Below are 26508 nucleotides of genomic sequence, written 5' to 3'. Positions count from 1 at the left end.
GGATCTGTCTTGGCTATGTTAAAGATAATACAAACGGATCCGTTCTGAACGGATGCAGACGGTTGTATTATCTGAACGGATCCGTCTGTGCAGATCCATGACGGATCCGCACCAAAACGCGAGTGTGAAAGTAGCCTTAGTGTCATCTGCAAAAATTGATATTTTACTGTACAAGCCTTCTACAAGATCATTAATAAATATATTGAAGAGAATAGGGCCCAATACTGACCCCTGAGGTACCCCACTAGTGACAGTGACCCAATCTGAGTGTGTACCATTAATAACCACCCTCTGTTTTCTATCATTGAGCCATTTACTTACCCACATACAGATATTTTCTCCCAGTCCGAGCATTCTCATTTTATATACTAACCTTTTATGTGGTAAAGTGTCAAATGCTTTGGAGAAGTCCATATATACGACTGATTAAATTAGTTTGACATGACCGATCCCTCATGAAGCCATCATTGAGATCCTCCAAGATAGCATCTCTTAGGCTACTTTCACACTTGCGTTCGGGGTTCCGCTTGTGAGCTCCGTTTGAAGGCTCTCATAAGCGGCCCCGAACGCATCCGTCCAGCCCCAATGCATTCTGAGTGGATGCGGATCCGCTCAGAATGCATCAGTCTGGCTCCGCTTGGCCTCCGTTCCGCTCAGCAGCTTGCAGTGTTCGGGTGTCCGCCTGGCCGTGCAGAGCCAAACGGATCCGTCCAGACTTACAATGTAAGTCAATGGGGACGGATCCGTTTGAAGTTGACACAATATGGTGCAATTTTCAAATGGATCCGTCCCCCATTGACTTTCAATGCAAAGTCTGGACGGATACGTCTGACGAACTTTCACACTTAGATTTTTTTGTGAAATATAATGCAGACGGATCCGTTCTGAACGGATACCATCGTTTGCATTATAGGAGCGGATCCGTCTGTGCAGACACCAGACGGATTCGCTCCGAACGCAAGTGTGAAAGTAGCCTTAGAAAACCTTCAGTTTACCCATAACAGATGTTAAATTTATCGGCCTATAGTTTCCGGGCTCTGTTTTTGCACCCATTTTGTAATATTGGCACCACATTTGCTATGCACCAATCCTGTGAAACACTCCCTGTCAGTATAGAGTCTGTAAATATCAGAAATAAGGGTCTGGCTATGACATCACTTAATTCCCTTAGGATAAGGGGGTGTATGCCATCTGGCCCTGGCAATTTGTCTATTTTAATCTTTTTAAGACGCCGCTGTACTTCTTCCTGGGTCAGATTTGGCACTTTTTATGGCGAATTTACTTTTACATCCTGCATTTCCTCTGACCGTTTATTTTCCTAAGTGAATACAGAAAAAAATTGGAAGAAATAGTTAATAGATTCATTTTCTCCCCATCTCTCTCTGCAACTCCTCCCTCATCACTCCATAAAGGGCAAACACTTTCAGGTTTAAATTTTGAACCATTTATATAATTCAAGAACAATATATGGTTAGTTTTAGGCTTCTTTCACACAAGTGAGTTTTCCATCCGGGTGCGATGCGTAAAGCAAGTGCATAGCATCTGGACTGATTCCTGGCCCATTATTATAATGGGTCTGTAAACATAAGCTTTGTTTTTCACGCATCATTTCTGCATTCAGGAAAAATCGCAGCGTGTTCTATATTCTGCATTTTTGACGTAGCTCTGGTTCCATAGAAGTGAATGGGACTTCAGTGATCTGGAAGCAATGCATTTTTCACTGATGGTTGCTAGGAGATGTAGATTGTTATTAGGGCTGCAGTAAACGATTATTTTAGAAATAGAGTATTCTATCGATTATTTTTACTATTAGGCTGCATTCACACATCAGTATTTTTCTATATCCCGATTTTGGTCCGTTTTTTGCGGATCCGTTGTTCCTGAAAATGTTTCCGTATGTCATCTGTTTTTTGCGGATACGCAAAAAACGGAAACATGTATAAATTTCAATAAGCAAATAAAGTTGTTTGGATTTCTTTGAAAAAAAATAAAAATTTAAATGTAATTTCCAGGAACGGAATCCGCATAAAACGGATGACATACGTAATGACATCCGAATGTCTTCCGTTTTTTGCGGATCCATTGACTTTGTATTGTACCAGGATCCGATTTTTGCGGTAAAGAATAGGACAAGTTTTATATTTAATCGGACATGTGGAACGGAACAACGGAAACGGACAGCACACATTGTGTTGTCCGATTTTTTCCAGGACCCATTGAAAATGAATGGGTCCAGAACTGGTCCTGATCTGTTCCGCAAAAAACGGAACAGATCAGGAAAGAAAAAACGGACGTGTGAATGGACCCTTAATCGAGTATTCTAATAAGAAAAAATGAATTAATAGACTGTTTTCCTTTATAAAAACTCATCAGACCCCCTGCCATCAGTCCCTAACACCCTTCGGTCCCCCCTGTGTGATCAGCCCAAGTGCTTCAGTTCCCCCCAGTGCCATCAGCTCCATTCCCCCAGTGCCTTCAGTTCTCCCCCACCCCAGAGCCCGCAGCTCTCCCTCACCCCAGAGCCAGCAGCTCTCCCCCACCCCAGAGCCAGCAGCTCTCCCCCACCCCAGAGCTGTGCACTCCGGGCACCCGGCCTTAGCCACACCAACTTACCTTTCCAGCAGGGGCACCGCCAACCCTCCATCGTTCCGCGCTGCTCTGCGTCTGACGTCACACAGCGCGTCAGGTCATGGCCTGCATACGTCAGGAGGTCAGTGCAGCGCAGGACCATGGATGTGCTGTGGAGTGTCCGGAAGCCCCCTGATGGAAAAGGTGAGTATTGCGGGCCAGCGGGAGACCACGGAGTGGGAGTAATAGCAATCGCTTCGCTCCCGCTACGTGGTCACGTGACACAAACAAATCTTTGAGGCAAAAAATTTGCATCGAGGATTTTTTTGTGTCGAATTACTCGATTCAATCGAGTAATCGTTTCAGCCCTAATTGTTATTCTTCAGTTTATTTTCATGTGTGTGAAAAAAAGCATCAAAAAATGATTGCACCTGCGCAGAAAATTGAACGCAATCCCAGACAAAACTGACTGAACTTGCATGTTTCAGTTTTTTCCTGAACAGACCCTGAGAGCATCCGTAATATTCGTGTGAAAGAGGCCTTACTCTCTTTGGCAATGAGATTTTCTGTTTCCAGCTTGGTTGCTTTTATCCATCTCCTTAAATATTCTGTTTTTGTCCTTGTAATTTTTTAGCGCTTCTTCACCACAGTCCTGTTTTAGCAATTTAAAGGCTTTCTTTAGGTCATGTATTGCCACCTATTGCTATTTAGGGCTCACGCGCACAAATTTATTTTTTGTCCGTGTTCGTTCCGGGGCCGCAAAAAATTAAATTAAATAAATGACTCGTGTGCATTCCGTGTCCACATGTCCATTCCGCAAGAATAATAAAACATGTCCTATTATTGTCCGCAATACGGAGAAGGATAGGATTGTTCTATTATGGGCCGGTCGTTCCGCAAAATAAGGAATGCACATGGCCGCTATCAGTGTTTTGCGGATCTGCAATTTGTGGATCGGTCGTGTGCATGAGCCCTTACTCACATAGTTTGTTCCTGACCCTTTTATTCCCATAAGGTACCTCTAACAATTAGAGTTTAGGATGCATTTAAAAATATCATATTTTGTGGCTGCATTTTTATTTTTGAGGACATTGTCCCAGTTAGTGAGGCTTTAGCTTGTTAAATTGGAAAGTTATTATTTTATGGTCACTATTTCCCATCTGTTCTGTCAGGTCTATTGGTTAAAGGGTTCAGTATTCGGCGCAGGTGCAGTGAGGAAGCCAGCATCCGCCGAGCGTCCTTCCCTCACTGCGCCTGCGCCGAATACTGAACGGCGCAAGACTTACAGTGCAGACATGGCCGGCGGGAGGAGAGCAGTGCTGCCCTGGCCCTGTCAATCAAGAGAAGAAGGGCGTGAAAAGAGGTGGGACAACGGAGCCTCTAGGAGTAGGTGCAACCCCCCCCCCCCCTCCGCTCCTAGAGGCTAATTAGCATATTATAAAAGTTCATTTTTCTCAATAACAGCGGCAGGCAGTGTGATGGCACCAATACAGTTATGTTCAGCTGACATTAACACATCGCTAATGTCAGCCAGCTTAATACACATTTTTCAGGCGACAGAAACCCTTTAATACTAAGTCTAGTATGGCCGTCCCTCTAGTCGGGTCCTGAACCAGTTGGGAGAGGTAATTGTCTTTGGTTATTGCCAAGAACCTGTTTCCGTAATAAGATGTACAGGTTTCAGTTTCCCAGTCTATATCTGGGTAGTTGAAGTCCCCCATAATAACGACCTCATTATGATTTGCCACCCCATCTATTTCCCTTGGGGCTCTTTCACTTAAGTCCATTGCGGAAATCACGCTCCGTGTGAGAGTGATCCTCCACTCTGGACATGGCATACATGACATTATCATGATTTATAATGCTATGCAACTCTGCTTGCCCTTACTTCTACAGGATCATACTGACATAAAGCTGTCACTGACCTGTAGAAATAAGGTCAAGCAGAGGCATTTAGCATTATAAATTATGATATTGTTTTGCGTTCCTGCAAGACGAGTGGTGTCTAGCGCAGTGTCCATGCGGAGCACAATTCTCGCAATGGACTCACTCGTCAGAAAGAGCCCTTTGGGCTCTTTCACACGAGCGGATGCCGTGCGGGTAATCCGCTGCGTGAAAGAGAGCCAAGGGCCGTTCTGGACAGCAGAGACACGGAGCAGTAACATGATTGATAATGCTCTTTGCCTCTCTGTGATCTTTTTACTACAAAATCACGGTGACAACTTTATCTCACTGTGATTTTGTAGTAAAAAAGTCACAGAGAGGCAAAGAGCATTATCAATCATGTTACTGCTCCGTGTCTCTGCTGTCCGGAACGGGGCTTGGCTGTCTTTCACGCAGCGGATTAGGGCATCTGCTCGTGTGAAAGAGACCTTAGTAGTAGATTTTCTGTGGACTCTATATTAGGTGGCTTATAATAAACTCCTATTAGTATTTTATTATTCTTTTTGCCTCCATATATTTCTACCCACAGTGAGTCCACATGTTCATGTCCCTCACTTATATCTTCCCGGCGTGTGGACAGGTCCTCTTTAATGTGACTGCGCACACCCCTCTTCTCTCACATAGTGTACATTATGTCACATGGGGAGATGTTCAGCCTTTTGTCGATTGGCAGAATGTTTACACGGGGCAATGATCAGGTTTGTCTCAGGCCAGCCAGACATCAGATGCTCATGCGACTGACAGCTATCTTTCGTCAATCCATACCGGACTCGGCTGTGTGTGCATGTCTCCGGAATGGGGAGAGAGGAAAAGCTGATGCCATGGTAGGACCTGATTGATACACATTAGATGGTTGGCCGGCACCGCTGAAAGCTGCAGGTTTAGCCCACAGTTATCTGATGTGTGTGGCCAGCTTTAACTTTGGCAACCCACAACAATCCCTTTTAGTCATTCTGATCAACCACAATATTAGGTATATTCATCATCACAGCAAAGGGTATACAAATAATAATTACAGTGATCAATTATCTTCAACTAAGGCCTGTTTAACACTGCCAAGGGTTTGCCGGGTACCGGCTGGAACTTCCTGTGACATCTGGCAATGCCGGATTCAGAGAGCTCTGTCAGGTTGTTATTTGCCAGAACAGCCTACAGGAACTGTGTGACTCAAGACTAAGGCCTCTTTCACACGGGCGAGTATTCCGCACGGATGCGATGCGCGAGGTGAACGCATTGCACCCTCACTGAATACCGACCCATTCATTTCTATGGGGTTGTTCACATGAGCGGTGATTTTCACGCATCACTTGTGCATTACGTGAAAATCGCAGCATGCTCTATATTCTGCGTTTATCACGCAACGTATGCCCCATACAAGTGAATGGGGCTGGGTGAAAATCACAAGCATCCACAAGCAAGTGCGGATGCGGTGCGATTTTCACGCACGGTTGCTAGGAGACGATCGAGATGGAGACCCGATCATTATTATTTTCCCTTATAACATGGTTATAAGGGAAAATAATAGCATTCTGAATACAGAATGCATAGTAAAACAGCGCTGGAGGGGTTAAAAAAATTTTTTTTATTATAATTTAACTCACCTTAGTCCACTTGATCGTGGCCCGGCATCTCCTGTCTCCTTTGCTGAACAGGACCTGTGGTGAGCATTAATTACAGGAACAGGACCTTTGATGACATCACTCCGGTCATCACATGATCCATCACATGATCTTTTACCATGGTGATGAATCATGTGATGACCAGAGTGACGTCATCAAAGGTCCTGTTCCTGTAATTAATGCTCACCACAGGTCCTGTTCAGCAAAGGAGACAGAAGGAGATGCCGGGCCGCGATCAAGTGGACTAAGGTGAGTTAAATTATTTTTTTATTTTATTTTTAACCCCTCCAGCACTGTTTTACTATGCATTCTGTATTCAGAATGCTATTATTTTCCCTTATAACCATGTTATAAGGGAAAATAATACAATCTACAGAACACCGATCCCAAGCCCAAACTTCTGTGAAGAAGTTCGGGTTTGGGTACCAAACATGTGCGATTTTTCTCAAGTGCAAAACGCATTACAATGTTTTGCACTCGCGCGGAAAAATCGCGGGTGTTCCCGTAACACACCCGCACATTTTCCCGCAACGCCCGCAGAACACGGACAGCGGCAATGTGCTATTCACGTTTTGCGGACCGCACATCGCCGCCACTCTCATAGAAAATGTTCTTTCTTGTCCGCAATTGCAGGCAGAATGGGACATGTTCTATTTTTTTCCGGAGCCACGGGCCGGAAGATCGGGGGAGCGCTCCGGAAATGCAGATGCGGACAGCACACTGTGCGCTGTCCGCATCCATTCCTGCCCCATAGAGAATGAATGGGTCCGCACCCGTTGTGCAATTTGCGGACCGGACGCTACTGACACTTCTTACAGACTTGAGATGGAACAGACTAGTTGCGAGTTTGCTCTTTGTCATCAGCAATGTCACGTTGTGTCATGTGCAGTTATATGCATAGGCTTTTATCTTCATTAAGGCCCTGGTGTTTTGCGGTCCGTCTCTTGCTATTCTCTTCATGGCGTTTATTCTCCATAAATGTGTTGGCAAAATGCCAGCATATTGTGTTTTAGAAAAGACAGAAACTTAATAAACAAAAACACCAGCAGCAAAAAGCGTGTCCTGCATGTCATACTTCCCATAGACCTTTAGCAAACATCTGCTAAAAAAGCTGCATAAACTGCAGCAAAACAAAAATAAAGCGCAAAATTGAGAAAACCATCAGGGGAAACCTATGTATGAAAGCAGGCTGAGGTTGCGCTGCGCGTTTTATTTGTGAGCAACTTACCTTTCTATAAGACATTCAGACACCAGCTGCCCCACCCTGCAACTCCCACAGGGCGATATGTGCCCAAGATGCCTCTCCCAAAAGGCACGGCGCAGCTTTTTTTTTTTTTTTTTTTACTTTTAGCAAATAAATATACCTGTAAAGGCCTCTGTGCCACCTGATACACTGTCACGCGGTTGGCTAATTATTGTCATGAGGTAAGTGTTCAGAAAGTAGAGAAGCAGTTCATTGCTGAACTTTGCATGCCCATTGCCTGCCAATCAGCCGCCACAGCCCTCACTGTATGTCACTGACAACACGACTTTCTCTCCACAGAAACACTGGCTTGGCACTATGTCTGAACATGACCTGGCACAGCCCTCCCCCCTCACAACTCTGCCACTTGTGTTACCCAGAATCGCCCTTGTCCTAGCATACCCTCTATTCTTCCCACTGTCACACCTGTGTCTGTATCGGATCCTCCAGCTGCTCCCCCACAGCAGGGAGGCTCTCAGCTCACGGACACACACACGGAACAGTCACTGGCAGACTGGCATCTTGCCACCCCCCACCCACCTTCTCTGAGGTGGGGCCTGGAGCTTCCCGCGCATGGGGCGGGGGGGGGTCAGTGCTACAGCTGTATGGTTATGGTGGGGGGGTTACAGTAGTAACAGACGGGGTGTCCATTCTGTCATACTGGCACATGATATCCCTGCTGCCAGTGTGCCAGCAGCAGTCACTTGCAGACCGATAGGTACCTGGCCTGGTATAACGCCGGCTATGCATACTTATACTATAGTTTACCATGACACATATCCACGCTTGTCAGAGAAGGGTTACTACCGCATTAGTCTTATACCCGCCGCAAACCATGGGTCACCCACCATTACTAAAACACAGGGTGACAATGCAACTACCCTGTCAGTACACAAGCAGGTGTTCATCGAGAGCCAAGCAGCGACGGCCAGGGAAGAGTTAAAGGGGTTTTCCCGTTTTGCTAATTTATCCTCACCTGCAGCCAGCCCTGCTGTTCACTTCCTGGTTTCCTGCTTCTAGGGCTGGGCGGGCTTAGGCAGTTTGAGTGAAGGCCGGCCACGCCCCCTTGTGACGTCACGCTGAGACCTCAGTCCTTGCGTGCTCGTTCATGTGGCTAGTACAAGTCATCAGTCTGGCAGCCTGCAGTGTCTGCAAAGCCCATCCCTCAGAGAGCCGTGGTAAGTGAGCTAAGTAGACCGTAACATGTTGCTGTACAGTTTTACACACAGAACCTGTCTTCTCTTTTACAAACCTTTTCTGTGCAGCAAAACAATAATTCCCTACTATACATCAGCCTAAAAGCTTGTTAGCTAGTAGCCGTATGATCTGTGCTTTTGACTCCCATAAAACATGACCAACCGCCACCGACCAGCACTGACGCAGATAGCCTACATGCACACACAGACCGCCGTCGCACACGGACATTTTTAGCACCAGTGAAAGTCTATGGGGCTATTCACATGGCCGTTCTTTTTAGAGTCCATCCAAAAATAGGACATGTTTTCACGGACAGACGGACCCTATTGAAAGCTGATTGACAGGCGTGCACCCGTCTAACGGCCGTTAAAAACGGGTACACAGGCCATTTAGGGGTTTAAAAAAAAAAAACTCGCCTCATCCACTTGCTCGCGGAGTAGCAGTCTCTTCTCTCTTCATGGAGCAGGATCTGCGTGGTGACGTAACCACATGGGAGTGCGCAGTGACATTATCGCGCACCTTCGGCAGGTTTCGTTCTGTGAAGAGAGAAGAGACTGCTGCAGCGCGAGCAAGTGGATAAGGTGAGTTTTTTTTTTTTTTTTTTATATATATATATATATATATATATATATATATATATATTTTTTTTTTTTGGGGCTGCGGGACTCTATGGGGGCATTATATAAACCATGGGGGACATTATAAAGCTGGGGGCCCTAAAAATAAATAAAATAAACACACACTATGGTGGACATTATTTAAGTTTGGGCCCTACATTGGGGGCATTATTAACCATCTCAGCTCCCCTAGCTTAGGGCTCTTTCACACTTGCGTTGTTCTGTTCCGGCATAGAGTTCCGTCGTCGGGGCTCTATGCCGGAAGATTCCTGATCAGGATTATCCCAATGCATTCTGAATGGAGAGAAATCCGTTCAGGATGTCTTCAGTTCCGGAACGGAACGTTTTTTGGCCGGAGAAAATACCGCAGCATGCTGCGCTTTTTGCTCCGGCCAAAAATCCTGAACACTTGCCGCAAGGCCGGATCCGGAATTAATGCCCATTGAAAGGCATTAATCCGGATCCGGCCTTAAGCTAAACGTCGTTTCGGCGCATTACCGGATCCAACGTTTAGCTTTTTCTGAATGGTTACTATGGCACCCAGGACACTATTAAAGTCCTGGCTGCCATAGTAGTAGTGGGGAAGCAGTATACTTACCGTCCGTGCGGCTCCCGGGGCGCTTCAGAGTGACGTCAGGGCGCCCCACGCGCATGGATGACGTGTCGCATGGATCACGTCATCCATGCGCATGGGGCGCTCTGACGTCATTCTGGAGCGCCCCGGGAGCCGCACGGACTGTAAGTATACTGCTCCCCACTACTACTATGGCAGCCAGGACTTTAATAGCGTCCTGGGTGCCATAGTAACACTGAACGCATTTTGAAGACGGATCCGTCTTCAAATGCTTTCAGTTCACTTGCGTTGTTACGGATCCGGCGGGCACCTCCGGCAAATGGAGTGCACGACGGATCCGGACAACGCAAGTGTGAAAGAGCCCTTAAACCCCCTTAATGACCAGACCACTTTTTACAATTCTGCACTACACTACTTTCACGGTTTATTGCTCGGTCATACAACTTACCACCCAAATGAATTTGACCTCCTTTTCTTCTCACTAATAGACCTTTCATTTGGTGGTATTTCATTGCTGCTGACATTTTTTGATATTAATCAAAATTGACCGAAATCTTTGCAAAAAAAAAGACACTTTCTGTTGTAAGATTTTCCAAATAAAACTACATTTCTATATAAATTTTTCTCTAAATTTATTGTTCTACATGTCTTTGATAAATAAAAAAAATTCAATAAGTGTATATTTATTGGTTTGGGTAAAAGTTATAGCGTTTACAAACTATGGTGCAAAAAAATTAATTTACGCACTTTGACTTTCTGAGCACCTGTCATGTTTCCTGAGGTTCTACAATGCCCAGACAGTAGAAACACCCCACAAATGACCCCATTTCGGAAAGTAGACACCCTAAGGTATTCGCTGATGGGCATAGTAAGTTCATGGAAGTTTTTATTTTTTGTCACAAGTTAGCGGAAAATGATATATATTTTTTTTCTTACAAAGTCTCATATTCCACTAACTTGTGACAAAAAATTAAATTTTACATGAACTCACCATACCCCTCACGGAATACCTTGGGGTGTCTTCTTTCTAAAATGGGGTCACTTGTGGGGTATTTATACTGCCCTTGCATTTTATGGGGCCCTAAAGTGTGAGAAGTAGTTTGGAATCCAAATGCGTAAAAATGCCCTGTGAAATCCTAAAAGTACTCATTGGAATTTGGGCCCGTTTGCGCACCTAGGCTGCAAAAAAGTGTCACACGTGGTATCGCAGTACTCAGAAAAAGTAGGGCAATGTGTTTTGAGGTGTATTTGTACATATACCCATGCTGGGTGAGATAAATATCTCTGTAAAAGACAATTTTTCCAATTTTTTTATACAAAGTTGTCATTTTACAGAGATATTTCTCACACACAGTATGGGTATATGTAAAAATACACCCAAAAACACATTGCCCTACTTCTCCTGAGTACGACGATACCACATGTGTGACACTTTCTTGCAGCCTAGGTGCGCAAAGGGGCCCAAATTCCAATGAGTACCTTTTTAGGAGGGCATTTTTAGGCATTTGGATTCCAGACTTCTTCTCACGCTTTAGGGCCCCTAAAATGCCAGGGCAGTATAAATACCCCACATGTGACCCCATTTTGGAAAGAAGACACCCCAAGGTATTCCGTGAGGGGCATGGCGAGTTCATAGAAGTTTTTTTTTTTTTGGCACAAGTTAGCGGAAATTGATTTATTTATTTTCTCACAAAGTCTCCCTTTCCGCTAACTTGTGACAAAAAGTTCAATCTTTCATGGACTCAATATGCCCCTCAGCAAATACCTTGGGGTGTCTACTTTCCGAAATGGGGTCATTTGTGGGGTGTGTTTACTGTTCTGGCACTTTGGGCGGGGCTAAATTGTGAGCAACCCTGTAAAGCCTAAAGGTACTCGTTGGACTTTCGGCCCCTTTACGCACCTAGGCTGCAAAAAAGTGTCACACATGTGGTATTGCCGTACTCAGGAGAAGTAGGGCAATGTGTTTTGGGGTGTATTTTTACATATACCCATGCTGGGTGAGAGAAATATCTCTGTAAATTGACAACTTTGTATAAAAAAAATTAAAAGTTGTCATTTACAGAGATATTTCTCACATTCAGTATGGGTATATGTAAAAATACACCCCAAAACACATTGCCCTACTTCTCCTAAGTACGGCGATACCACATGTGTGACACTTTTTTGCAGCCTAGGTGCGCAAAGGGGCCCAAATTTCAATGAGTACTTTTAGGATTTCACAGGGCATTTTTTACGCATTTGGATTCCAAACTACTTCTCACGCTTAAGGGCCCCTAAAATACCAGGGCAGTATAAATACCCCACAAGTGACCCCATTTTGGAAAGAAGACACCCCAAGGTATTCCGTGAGGGGCATGGCGAGTTCCTAGAATATTTTTTTTTTGGCACAAGTTAGCGGAAAATATATATATTTTTTCTTTTTTTCTTACAAAGTCTCATATTTTACTAACTTGTGACAAAAAAATGAAATTTTACATGAACTCGCCATGCCCCTCACGAAATACCTTGGGGTGTCTTCTTTCCAAAATGGGGTCACATGTGGGGTATTTATACTGCCCTGGCATTTTAGGGGCCCTAAAGCGTGAGAAGAAGTCTGGAATATAAATGTCTAAAAATTTTTACGCATTTGGATTCCGTGAGGGGTATGGTGAGTTCATGTGAGATTTTATTTTTTGTGACAAGTTAGTGGAATATGAGACTTTGTAAGAAAAAAAATATATTATTTCCGCTAACTTGTGCAAAAAAAAATCTTCTATGAACTCTCCATGCCCCTCAAAAGTGATCTTTATAGCGCCTCAGTGATTTTACTGTGTTTTTGCAGTGATCAGAAAAAAAATCATTTCTGTCACTTCGGTGGGGCGGACTGAACACAAGTGTGCGCACAAGATCAGGCCTGATCGGGCGAACACTGCGTTTTTTGTAGAGCCTATAGAACATGTCCTATTCTTGTCCGCAATTGTGGACAAGAAAAGGCATTTTCTATATAGTTCTGGCAATGTGCGGATCCGCAAAATGTGGAAAGCATATTGCCGGTGTCCGTGTTTTGTGGATCCGCAAAACACATACGGACGTCTGAATGGAGCCTTACAGGGGGGTGATCAATGATGCGGGTGATCAGGGGTTAATAAGTGACAGGGGAGGGGGTGTAGTGTAGTGTGGTGATTGGTGCTCCTTATTACAGAGCTGCCTGTGTCATCTGGTGGTCGATCCAAGCAAAAGGGACCACCATAGGACCAGGTAGCAGGTATATCAGACGCTGTTAACAAAACAGTCTGATATACCTTTCAGGGGTTAAAAAAATTGCATCTACAACCTGCCAGCGAATGATCGCCGCTGGCAGGCTGTAGATCAGCTCGTTTACCTTCCAATCCTGTGAACGCCTTTCGGGAGGAGGTTAAAGGGAGTCTGTCACCACTATATGACCATATACAGCACTTACATGGTGCTGTAGCACACCTATACATGATTCTAATGGTTTCCTTTTGTTATTTTCTTTAGACATCCAGAAGCCGGAAAAACGACGTTTATTTCATATGCAAATGAGCACTCTCAAGTGCCCTGGGGCAGCGTTCAGTGTAGGTGCCCAGGCTGCTCTGCCTTTTTAACCGTTACTCCTCCCCCAGCCTCTTCCTTTGCCTGCCCTCCTATTCCCTTGTATCATCCCTAGGTCCGGCCGAGATCCCGCGCCTGCACACTGCTTCGCCGGGCCGGGGCATGCACACTGCAATGCCAATTTTGGGTACGGCATCAATTCAACTAGTGCGCATGCGCCAGCCGGCGAAGCAGTGCGCAGGTGCGGGATCTCGGCCGGACCTAGGGATGATACAAGGGAATAGGAGGGCGGGCAAAGGAAGAGCAGCCTGGGCACCTACACACTGAACGCTGCCCCTGGGCAGCCTCCTTCTGGATGTCTAAAGAATATAAGAAAAGGTACCATTAGAATCATGTATCGGTGTGCTACAAAACCATGTAAGTGCTGTATATGGTCATATTGTGGTGACAGACACCCTTTAAAGCTAGGGGCGGTTAAAAAGATTATTTAGCTGGGGGCCTACATGGGGTATTATTAAAGTTGTGGGCACTATAAAAAAATGATACACTGTGGGGGACATTTATTTAGCTGGGGGCTTACATGGGGGACATTATTTTAGCTGGGGGCCTACCATCCTGTGAGTGTTCTCAGAAGGGTGGGTCTAGAAATAACTGCCACTCAAATTCATCCTTTTTAATGTCCATCTTTAACGGACATGAAAAAACGGATGCAAAACAGACAATAAAAACTGACACACGGCCAGAAAATGGATGCACACACTGATGCAAAATGGCCATGAAAAACTGACGTTTTTTTTTCCACTGTCGTGTGCATAGTTGCATATACAGCTCTGCTACATCTGTCTTCCCCAGTCCCCTAACAGCACTGTGGCTGAATGACTTCCTATACAGCTCTGCTACATCTGTCTTCCCCTCCCCCACTAGCATTGTGTCTGAACAGCTTCATATACAGCTCTGCTACATCTGTCTATTTCTCTCTCCCACCAGCACTGTGGCTGAACCGCCTCATATACAGCTCAGCCACACCTGTCTTCCCTGAACCACTATAAATACAGCTACGCTACATCCGTCTTGCTCGCAACTACCAGCACTGTGTTTGAATCACTTCATATACAGCTCTGCTACATCTGTCCTCTCCTCCCCCACCAGCACTGAGGCTGAACTGCCTCATATACAGCTCTGCTACATCTGTCTATTCCCCTCCTTCCCCCCCCCCCCCACTAGCACTGTGGCTGAACCGCTTCATATATAGCTCTGCTACATCTGTCTATTACACTCCCCCAGCAGCACTATGGCTTTGTAACTATAGCTACAAATGCTGCCCTTCTGTATGTCATAGACAGAAACCTACTAACTCATACTAGTAAAGTAAGGCGCTACATCAGAATACACAGTACTGCTGCATTTTCATACAGCAGAGCTGGCTGGGTATGCCGATGTAGCACCTTACTTTAGTTATTGGAGTATTTGTGTGTTTCTGTCTACTAAATACAGTATTTGCAGCTATAGCTAGACAGCCACATTGCTGGTGGGGGAGGGTAATAGACCAGTGTAGTAGTGCAGTTTATGAAGCGGTTCAGTCACATTGCTGGTGAACAAGAGAAGACAGATGTAGCAGAGCTGTATATGAGATTCGGTCACAGAGCTGGTGGGGGAGCGGAAGACACACATGTAGTAGTGACATCCACAGAGCTGGTCGGGGAGGAGGGGCGGCTGATATTTCTAAAAGTTGTATTTCCAACCAGTCAATCACACTGCTGATGTGAGGGTGTACTTTCTTCCATCAAGAGAAATGGCTATGTCAATATATATATATATATAATTTTTTTAATAGACATCTCAAACAACAACAGGTTTTACGTTGGTAAATTTTGAAATTGAAAATCGGTTAGTTATTTAAATAATTCTAAATATTTAATTTTTTCAGGCTGCTTCTAAAGATTTCAATTTTGAGGATTCAAACCTCAATTCCTCAACATTAGATGTATCCATGTCTTCTCTCAAGGTAAACGTATTTTCATTGCAAGAAGAAGCATACCAATTGTTGGGCTGCAGAGCGTCATTTTTGTGTACAAAGATTGGTGGAACAAACATGTCAGTTATAATACAAAATGTTAGTGGTAGAGTTGTTGCGATACCATAAAGTATTGCGATACTCGATACCACGTGAAAAAAAACACGTGCATTCCGCATGTAAAAAAAAAAATGCTGAATCGTGCATTTTTTTTTTCTGTTCTGGTGTTCACTGCATTGATTTTTTTTTTTTTTTGAATCAGATCTTTTTTATTAAACATTTTACAGTGTAAATACACATTTTAACACATTGTAAACAAGGATGACATAGAGATATACTGTCCATAAGGCTAAAAACATAAAGGGTATCAGCCAATGTGTATTAATTAAGAACCCAACCGACCCCCCCCCTCCCTCCCTCCCTCCCTCCCTAACCTGCAAAGTACAAAGGCACTTTTTAAACATTTCCATTCAGACGTCGAAACGACAGCCATAAATCCCATAGTTTTCCAAATTTCGCTGGGCATCCACGCTTCTGATATACCATCCGTTCATAACTCAGCATCGTGTCAACCGCGTTTAGGAATTCGCCTAGGATTGGCGGCGCTGTCTGTATCCAATGCAGAGCGATTAACTTTCTAGCAACATATAACATTCTACCTATAGCTAATTTATGTACCTGACCTGTGGCCAGTTCAGAGACATAGCCCAACACACACACTTTAGGATCAGAGGGTACTCGTACCTTGTAAACGTCCTGTATTGTCTGACGTACCAACTCCCAGTATCTCCCTAACCTCTCGCACGTCCACATCATATGCAACAAATCTGCAGAAACCACAGAGCATCTTGGACATTCATCCGTGGGTCTGAACCCTATACGGAACAAAAAAACCGGAGTTTTGTAGACTCTATGGACAATAAACAGCTGCGAGAGTTTACGTCCTTCACTCAGGGAAGAGAGAGGTATCGCCTCCAGTATGTCAGACCATTGGTCATCAGTTAATTTGCCAACATCTTTTTCCCATTTACTTTTAGCCACCAGTGGATGGGACATTAGAAACTTATCAAGCAATAGCTTATATATACAGGATATCATACCTCTCCTCGCCCCTCTAGACAAAATCTGGTGCAATGCAGCATCTCTCCCTGCCACCTCATTCGTACCTTTAAATGTGGCGTTGTATGCATGTCTCACCTGAAGGTACTTATAAAAGTGAGTTCTAGGCAGTTCATACTTCTCCTGAAATCTGGTAAATGACATGAACTTCCTTTCCTCCAAAAGGTGACTCACCCTCAGAATACCCTTTCTTTTCCATGCCCCAAACTCAGACAAGGAGAGGAATTCTGGCAGCACAGGGTTATCCCACAGTGGAGTGTATTCAGTATTGCCGAGAACCCCCCTCAGGAGCTTGACCTTATTCCATACAGACTGCATCAAGTGTCCCAAATCGCCCATCGGACCACTCTTTCCAGTCCCCCTAGTCTCAAGGATCAGCATTAGGTCATTAGAGGACAAACAATGTTTAAGCAACTGACACGACATCTCACTCGACTCCAGTTCCATCCACCCCTTGAAATGTTGGCATTGCGCAGCCAGGAAGTACACCCAGGGGTTTGGCACTGCAAGGCCCCCTTCTGTTTTAGGATATTGTAACGTTTCAAGCTTAATTCTCGGTTGCCCCTTACGCCATATGAGCTCCCTGAAGATAGCATTAATTGGAACAAATTTGGACTTTGACAGCCAGACCGGGGAGTTATGTAGAACATAAAGTAGCTGGGGCATCAACACCATTTTAATGAGGTTAGCTCTTCCCGCCACTGACAGGTATAGTTTACACCATGCCTTAGTTTTATTACGAAATTTAATAACCAGCGGGTCAAAGTTAAGGCGCCCAAAGTCTCGGATTCTCGGGGATATATGGATACCCAAATACTTAAAGGTCGCTACACATGGAATACTTCTGTCTCGCACTGTCTGTGATTGCACTTGCCCGTCGAGCAGCATAATCGCCGACTTACTCCAGTTAATAGTCAGACCCGACAGGTCCCTGAAGCAATCAATGATTTTCATAGCCGCTTCCAAGGATGGACCAGTATCCCCCAGAAAAAGCAAAGTGTCATCTGCATACATCGCCACTTTATTATTAACTGTCCCGTATTGAAACCCCTTAATGTCCGTTGACTTACGAATCGCTGCAGCTAATGGCTCAATCGCAACTGCAAATAGCAGAGGCGACAACGGGCACCCCTGTCTAGTACCCCGGTCCAGACTGAACTTGGGGGACACCCCTCCATTCGCCCTGACACATGCTTTGGGTTTAGAGTATAACACCCGAACCCAGGATATATATTCATCTCCAAATCCCATATACTTCATAACTCTCCATAGGAATCGCCACTCAATGCTGTCAAAGGCCTTGGCCGCGTCCAAAGAAAGGATAGCTCTATCTCCAACATTGTCAGCTGGAAGTTGAATACTGGCAAACACTCTTCTGATATTAATTGACGTTGATTTCTGAGGCATGAAGCCAGTCTGGTCAGAGTGTATGACAGACAGAATCACTTTAGACAGACGCATGGCCAAGACCTTTGCAAGCAACTTAACATCAGTGGAGAGTAACGATATCGGTCTATATGAGTCAGGGAGAGAGTGATCCTTGTCCGGCTTAGGAATGACTACTATTACCGCCTCCTGCATAGACGGAGGAAGCTCCCCCCTTTCCCTGGAATAATTGAATACCTTCAGAAGTTCCGGGAGCAACACTTCCGCGAAGGACTTATATACTTCCGCCGGAAGCCCATCCAAACCTGGAGCCTTGTCATTAGCCATAGCAGCCAATGCCGCCCTCAATTCTTCTAGCTCAATCGGCTCCTCTAACCGCACACTGTCTTCCCTGGAGAGCTTAGGAAGATCTAATGTGGCCAAAAAGGCGTCAATCTCTTCATCCGAGCATGTCACCTTGGAAGCATACAGAGAGGAATAAAAATTATTCAGTATATTCAAAATGCTATCAGTATCGCGCCTGAGGACGCCGCCAGCATCCAACAGGCCAGATATACATTGTGATCCTTGCTGCGCTTTTGCGATAACAGAGAGCATATGGCCTACACTCTCACCTTCAGTAAAAAATTGCTGCTTATAAAACAGTCGTTTCCTCCCTGCTACCTCCAAGAGGTGACACCTCAACTCCTCCTGCCTAGTCTTCAAGGTATTACTTGTTATGCTAGAAGGATTTAACACAAAAGCTTCCTCCGCTAGCTTCATATTATCATGTTTCTGCCGATCAAGCTCTCTAGATTTAGATTTAATCCGACTGACTGTTTTAATAAAGGATCCTCTAAGGAAGGCCTTCATCGCTTCCCAGACGACTAACGGCGACGCAGTCCCTTCGTTTATACAAAAATATTCCCTAAGGGATTGAAGCATATCGGACGGGTCACCCATCAGTTTTAACCAAAAGGCATTAAGTCGCCAATATCTAACCCCCGGCCTGGCTGTCACAGAGATATCAAGGGCGATGCTAAATAAGGAGTGGTCAGATAGGGTCCTAGAAAGATATTCTGAGTTCTGTACAAACGGGAACATATGAGCATTTACCAGACCCAGATCTATACGCGACAGGGAGCCAAATGTGGAGGAGCAACACGAGTATTTCCTGTCCAGGGGGTGGGTCTCTCTCCATACATCCATCAGACCTACTTCCCTCAGTATTCTTGCAAACGAGGTTTCACCCGTATTGCTACCGCTAGGTGTGATCTGGCATCTATCAAGCGAACTGTCAAGTACATTATTGAAATCTCCCACTATCAACATTGGAAGTTCAGAAAATTCTGCCATAAACTCTATGAGCCTCCTTAAAGGCACCGAGGAAAATGGTGGGGGTATATAGATTGTCGCCAACACCATTCTCATCCCTTGGACCACACAATGCATTCCTATAAACCTTCCCTCTTCATCCACACATTCCCTGAGACATTCAAATATGATATTCTTATGAACTAGGATACTAACCCCCCTGGAATGCGAGGAGAAGACGGAATGCACCGAATACCCCAGCCACGGCTTTTGCATGACGTGTATAGATTGTTTGGTCATATGCGTCTCTTGCAAGCATATTATTGCCGGCTGATATCTAGATAAGTAACGGAACAGACCATGTCTCTTCGTAGCATCCGCCATTCCCCTCACATTCCAGCTAAGTATTCTCGTGACAGGTCCCATAAGAATGAATACATATATAAAAGTACATTTGATATTTACACCTCTCCACCTCCCAACAGCTGCGAGGAAAAATAATGTTAGTCACCAGACTGTAGACTCGCATCTCTTCTCTATTGCCCACGACAAAATATACAAGGACTGTACGTCTTAGCATTTTAGAATTGCCATCAATAGCACCTTTGACAGTATTAACCCCCGCTAAACCCTTCCCCCCTCCCTCCCCCCACCCAACCATCCCCCCCCAGGCAATAAACATATGTAGTATAAATAGATTCAGTAATGAACTCGGGGCCGACATTATGAACCTGGCCCAACAGCGCCTGAAGCAGCACAGCATCCAGCACGATACCGTACGCAGGCACATTAAGAATGTGGGGAGCAACCTCGGGCGTATGCTCTACCCACAAAATGTCTCCAGCAACCGGCTAAAGACAAAAGAAAATGTCCACAACGGTGGGTGGACAGTCCAGGGGACATCAAAGCTTCACTCAGGAGCAGGAATGTCCATCAGTCTCAGGTGTCTGTTGATGGAATCCTAAGGCGACGCTCATTTTGATCCAGCCACTTGACCGCAGAGTCCGAGTCTTCAAAGAATACAGCGGATCCAAACGCCACCACCCTGAGCCTGGCCGGGAACATCATGGAGTACTGTACTTGCAAATCTCTCAGCCTCCGTTTAATCTCCACAAAGCGAGCCCTCTTTTTTTGTACATCTGACGAATAGTCAGGGAACAGGGACACCTGAACCCCATTGATTTTTAAATCAGGATGCGACCTTGCGGCCCTCAGTATAGTGTCTCTGTCTCGATAATGCAGGATTTTAGCCAGTATTGGACGTGGCGGACGTCCTGGCGGCAAAGGCCTGGTGGGGACCCTATGCGCTCGTTCAACAGCATACAGTGCAGAGAGTCCTTTATCACGGAATTTTTCTGCAAGCCATTTCTCAATAAAATCAGTGGCCTCTGGGCCCTCAGACTTCTCAGGGATGCCCACCAGCCTAACATTATTGCGGCGAGAGCGGTTTTCAAGGTCGTCAGTTTTCGCATAGAGCGCCGCTATATCCTTTGACGCAGCCCTGCTCTCTCTCTGTAGGGTAATGGCCCCATCTTCCAGATCTGAGACCCTCCTCTCCACCTCTGAGGTGCGCTCAGCCACCTTATGCAGGTCATGCCGGATAATAGATATGTCCGCTTTTAGGCTTCCAATGTTAATATTCATATTCTGGAGAGTGACGTTACAGCAGGCAATAGCTGCCATCACATCTTTCAAGGTGGGCTCAGGGGCATTAATCACTTGCAGGCTAGAACTCGCCCCCCCCTCATGCTGGACTGGGGAATGCTGGTCATCATTACAGGGGCCGTCTTGCTCCCTTACTTCTTCCTCCACTTGTGCCAGGGTGCCCTCTTCCTCTCCCCATACATGGCTGGGGGACTGGTGTGATTTATGAGCGAAGCGCTCTAGCCGCGCTGCCGCTCCCTGACTCACCGCCGCTCTCAGGTCAGGCCACTCTTCCTCCTCAGCGCCATCTTGGGATCTTGCCTCCCTGTCCTGCCGGCTCGGCGTTTTGCCTCTTTTCGCAGGCATATTGCTGCCACTTGTACCGGACCGCTTCCTGACTGTGTCCCCCGCTCCTTCAGAAGTTTTAGTATTATTTCGCCACCGTTTGCGGTGTTAAAGACAGGATAATCGCCGGAGCTAGTGCGGCGTGCGTCCTACTCCATGCGCCGCTAGGCTCCGCCCCCCACTGCATTGATTTTTAAAAAAAATATTTTAATAGTTTTGATTTTTTAGACGTGGCAATATGTGATATGTTTATATGTAAAATTGGGAAAGGGGGTGATTTATACTTATTTTTTATTTTTTTTAATAACTATTAGCCTCCTTAGGGGCTAGAACATGGGATTTTCATCCCCTCTCCTATTTACTCTAATAGGGCTCTATTAGGGTGAATAGGACTTCACAATCTCCCTGCTGCCCTGTGCATAGTACACACAGCAGCAGGGAGATTACCATGGAAGCCAGGGCTTCAGTAGCGTCCTGGTTGCCATGGTAACCAATCCAGGATTACACTGCTGGGTCTCTGATCAGAAGCTGCCACCAATGAAGAGGAGGGGAGAGCACCCTGTGGCCACTGCCACCAATGTATTTAATACTGGGGGAGGGGCACACTACGCCACCAATGATTTTAATACTGGGGAGGGGGTGGGCGCACTGCGCCACCAATGATAATTAACCTTGAATATAGGTGGCTTGTGCAGGCAGCAGATCAGCGGCAGTTAATCCCTCAGGTGTCTCACCTGAGGGGTTAACTGCTGCTGATCGCAGCTCCCTGTCAGAGGCAGGGTGCCGGCTATGTGATTCTGCTGCTGGCACCCGCCTCCTGTATTAAAGGTTAAAGAGGACCTTTTAATGGGTCTAAATATTGTGAACTAACTATCAGGATATGTAGCGCGGCGCCCAGGGATCTCACTGCACTTACTAATATTCCTGGGCGCCGCTCCGTTCACCCGCTGTGGCCCTCGGTATATTCTCCCGCTCTGTATGCCAATTGCTAGCATCGGAGCAATGGGGAGGAGACTGCCCTTTTTCTCAATGGGCGTCTCCTTCTTCCTGGCTGTGCCGCGATCCAATCAAAGCGCAGAGCGCCACAGCCAGCTCTGCGCTTTAATTGGACAGCGCTACAGCCAGGGAGAAGGAACGTCCATTGAGAAAAAGGGCAGTCTTCTCCCTATTGCTCCAATGCTAGCAATTGGCATACAGAGCGGGAGAATATACTGAGGACCACAGCGGGTGAACGGAGCGGCGCCCATGAATAATAGTAAGTGCAGTGAGATCCCTGGGCGCCGTGCTACATATACTGATAGTTAGTTTACAATGTTTGGACCCTTGAAAGGTCCTCTACGATCATTGGTGGCGCAGTGCGCCCGCCCCTCCTCTGTCCCTCTTTCCTCATTGGTGGCAGCAGCGGCACAGGGGGTTGGGAGAGAGCAACTCCTTCTCCCCTGTACTGCTGAGGGAACATGAGCGCGCTGACAGCAGCGCGCTCCATGTTCTCTGATACTAGGCTGTGCAGTAGGGCAGCCTAGTATCGATAAAGGGCAAATCCCAGTATCGTATTGATATTTCGATACCCTCAACAACCCTAGCCCTTACCGTGAAACCCGATAAATCGCCAAAACTGACAGCAATATGCCACTACCATTCTCATGTCAGTTGTCATCCGGCCTGAGACAAATCTGTGACTACATTGCCAATACATTTTATATAACGAATGTCAACAGATATTGTTCTCATGTAAAAATATCACTAAAATGTCACAAAGGGGTACCATAGCCTAAAGAAGGGATAGACAATCTGGGGTACTCCAGCCATTATAACAGTGATAAGTCCCACCATTCCATGCTGCAGGCATCTAAGAATGGTGGTATTTGTAGTTTGGATAGCACTGTAATGGCACAAGATAGCCAGCCTTGGAATACAGTATTAGTAAGCGATGTCTATTGTAATAGTTATTTTACATTGTAAAGATTTTATGTGTAGAAACTATAGATGAATCTGAGATGAGCGAATTTCCGCTTATGAAATTTGTTCACACTTCGTTTACTGGTAAAAGGTGAATTGCATTATGGATTCTGTTACCACGGACCATAACGTAATTCTATGACGGAATGCATAACGGAATGCCTTTAGAGGCGTTCCGTTATTCATTCAGTCATAATAGAAGTCTATGGGCTACAAAAGGGATCCACTGGCTTCGCCTGATTTTGATTTCAATTTTTAGAACATTATTTTAATTTCCAGTTTTATTTCCCTTGTTTTTATTTGTGTATGTTATTTTAAAATTATTATAAATAAATATTTTAAAAGTGAATTCTTTGTTTAGATTCTTTAATTCCAAGCAAATTTCAGTGTTAATATCTAAACCAATGTAGTACTGCTCCGCAAGCACTGTCTGCCCGTCCAGGACTTTACTGGGTTCGTTTAACAGATGGCTGATTGTTCCCATAGGTGCTAGACCCACACCTATGATTCTATGGGGATATATCCTACAGATATGCCAGTGTATGCTATTTGAATATCCCTGTAACAAAAGTATGTCTGGTAACGGTCGCACAAAAGTGGGTATCCATACCGATAATGTGAATATATGAATCCTTCTATCAACACAGCCTTTCACACATGTAGGTACCACCCGGGACATCTATAAACATTTTATTAAAATTAACAAATTCTTTGAACAATAATAATTTGAACATTATTAACACGTAAAAATAAATGTTACCTTTCAATAATTTGGTCAATAGTATCTTTAAAACCTTGTTTTTTCAAGGCTTACAGAAGTGGCTGGTGGAATTATTTGTTAAACACTGAAGTCCAGTATTTTTCCAAGGTCTCCATCACCGTCCCCTGCCAAGCATACCGGTGTTCTTCCCAGTGTGTATATTTTTTGGGCACGTTCTTCTTGCCATTCTTCGCTTATGATTGGAAATACCGTATTTTCCGGCGTATAAGACGACGCCCAACTTTTCCACTTAAAATATAGGGTTTGGGCTATACTTGCCATATCAGACTACCCCTGAATGCCCAGCCCTCCCCGTCTTCAAGACTATCTTCTCCAGTCCAGGGAACTGACTGAGATCTGTGGATGGCACTGTTATGGGGAGGGGGGGGGGGGGGGTCAGTGGATGACACTGCTATGGGGGGGATCTATGGATGACACTATATAGCATCTTATGCTATATGTGTCATCCACAGATCCCCCTACCCATAATGGTGCCATCCACAGATCCCCCCATCCCCCTTCCCCCCGATGCTCACAGGCGTATACACTTATAAACTGTAATCCGTAACGGGCTCACTGTTCTGACGTCACGCGCCTGCGCCGCCTAGTGGGAGAAGCAGGCGCGTGACGTCAGTGAGTGAGCGCTGTTCGCACTGCCTGTTACCAGAGCTGAGAGTAAAGTACCCTAGTAAAGAGATGAGCGCTGATTTAAAGTTACGGATTACAGTTTATAAATGTATACTCCTGTGAGCAGCGGGGCCCTGTATATTCTAACCCCGTCACCAATGGAACGCCTGGGGGTTAGAATATACCATCGGATCTGAGTATACCCGGCGTATCAGACGACCCCCTACATTTGAAAATAATTTCTAGTGTTAGAAAGTCGTGTTATACGCCGGAAAATATGATATATACAGTGCCTTGCAAAACTATTCACCCCCCTTGACTTTATTGTATTTTGTTACATTACAGCCTTAAAGGGACACTGACAGGCCCAATAAGCATATTTAGCTATATATATGACTGCACAGGTCTTCTAATGTGTATTAAAATCGTATAAGTATACCCCCTGTCCACCTTATAAATACAGCAAACTGATGTTTTATAACCTGATGGAATCCTCTTCTTTCTGCCCAAGGGGCGGCGTTTCAGCTTCACTTGCGCCCAGCCAGCCGCCCTCAACCGCTGTTTTGAAGCGCCGCCCAGTTCATCAATATTCACTTCGCTGGGCAGCTTCTGCTGTCCCCGACGTTACGAGATCTGGCGCATGCCCAATACAAAGCTATGGGCATCGGACTCCATTTCATCTTCAGAGCATGCGCCCGGCACCCTCACTGGCCGGGATCACATCACGCCTGCGTCCCCTCTGCTTCTTAGAGGCCGCTTCAGCCTCTGCGTTCTGCGCCTGCGCCGGGCACTCTTCTGAGCAGCGCTTCAGAGCGCTGCTCTAACAGACATCGGGGACAGCAGAAGCCGCCCAACGAAGTGAATATTGATGAGCTGGGCGGCGCTTCAAAACTGCGGTTGGGGGCGGCTGGCTGGGCGCAAGTGAAGCTGAAACGCCGCCCCTTGGGCAGGAAGAAGACGATTCTATCAGGTTATAAAACATCAGTTTGCTGTATTTATAAGGTGGACAGGGGGTATACTTATACGATTTTAATACACATTAGAAGACCTGTGCAGTCATATATATAGCTAAATATGCTTATTGGGCCTGTCAGTGTCCCTTTAAGTTCAATGTTTTGCTAATCTGAATTTTATGTGATGAATCAGAACACAATAGTCTAAATTGGTGAAGTGAAATTAGAAATATATATATAAATAAAATTATTGTTTAGAAATAGAAAATTGGCATGTGTGTATGTATTCGCCCCCCTTTGTTAGGCCCCTTGCAGACGAGCGTGTCCGGATTAGGTCCGGATGCGTCCCGGTGCATTGCGGCAAACCCGCACGAGTAGGTACGCAATTGCAGTCAGTTTTGACTGCGATTGCGTTCCGTTATTCAGTTTTTATCGCACGGGTAGAATAGGGCTGGAGGGGTTAAAATAAATAACTAAAAAATAATTTAACTCCCCTTAATCCACTTGTTCGCGCAGCCGGCATCTCTTCTGTCTTCATCTGTGAGCAATAGGACCTTTTGCTGATGTCACTGCGTTCATCACATGGTCCATCGCATGATCCATCACCATGGTGATGGATCATGTGATGAGCGTAGTGACATCATCAAAGGTCCTATTGCTCACAGATGAATACAGAAGAGATGCCGGGCTGCGCGAACAAGTGGATTAAGGTGAGTTAAATTATTTTTTTTTTTTTTTTTTTTTAACCCCCTCCAGCCCTATTTTACTATGCATTCTGTATTCAGAATGCTATTATTTTCCCTTTATAACCATGTTATAAGGGGAAATAATAATGATCGGGTCCCCATCCCGATCGTCACCTATCAACCGTGCGTGGAAATCGCACCGCATCCACACTTGCTTGCGGATGCCTGCGATTTTTCACGCAACCCCATTCATTTCTATGGGACCTGCGTTATGTGAAAAACAAAGAGGAGCATGCTGCGATTTTCACGCAACGCACAAGTGATGCGTGAAAATCACTGCTCGTGTGCACAGCCCCATAGAAATGAATGGGTCAGGATTCAGTGCGGGTGCAATGCGTTCAACTCACG

General features: G+C 45.5%; 1 protein-coding gene across 1 annotated transcript in view; it reads right to left on the bottom strand.

Annotated features, from left to right (window-relative positions):
* The window catches only part of ZBTB7A (zinc finger and BTB domain containing 7A), a 126488-nt gene extending 118188 nt beyond the window's left edge, over window positions 1-8300 (bottom strand). Inside the window, 1 exon segment of the mRNA XM_040417702.1 lies at window positions 8223-8300. The gene's annotated coding sequence lies outside the window, so the exon portion shown is untranslated.
* Between the last annotated feature and the right edge of the window lie 18208 nt (window positions 8301-26508).

This window comes from Bufo bufo, chromosome 2 (genome assembly GCF_905171765.1).
Source record: "Bufo bufo chromosome 2, aBufBuf1.1, whole genome shotgun sequence".
Taxonomy (NCBI): domain Eukaryota; kingdom Metazoa; phylum Chordata; class Amphibia; order Anura; family Bufonidae; genus Bufo; species Bufo bufo.
The sequence above is the reverse complement of the archived record's forward strand: the minus strand, read 5'-3'. Positions and strand labels throughout refer to the sequence as shown.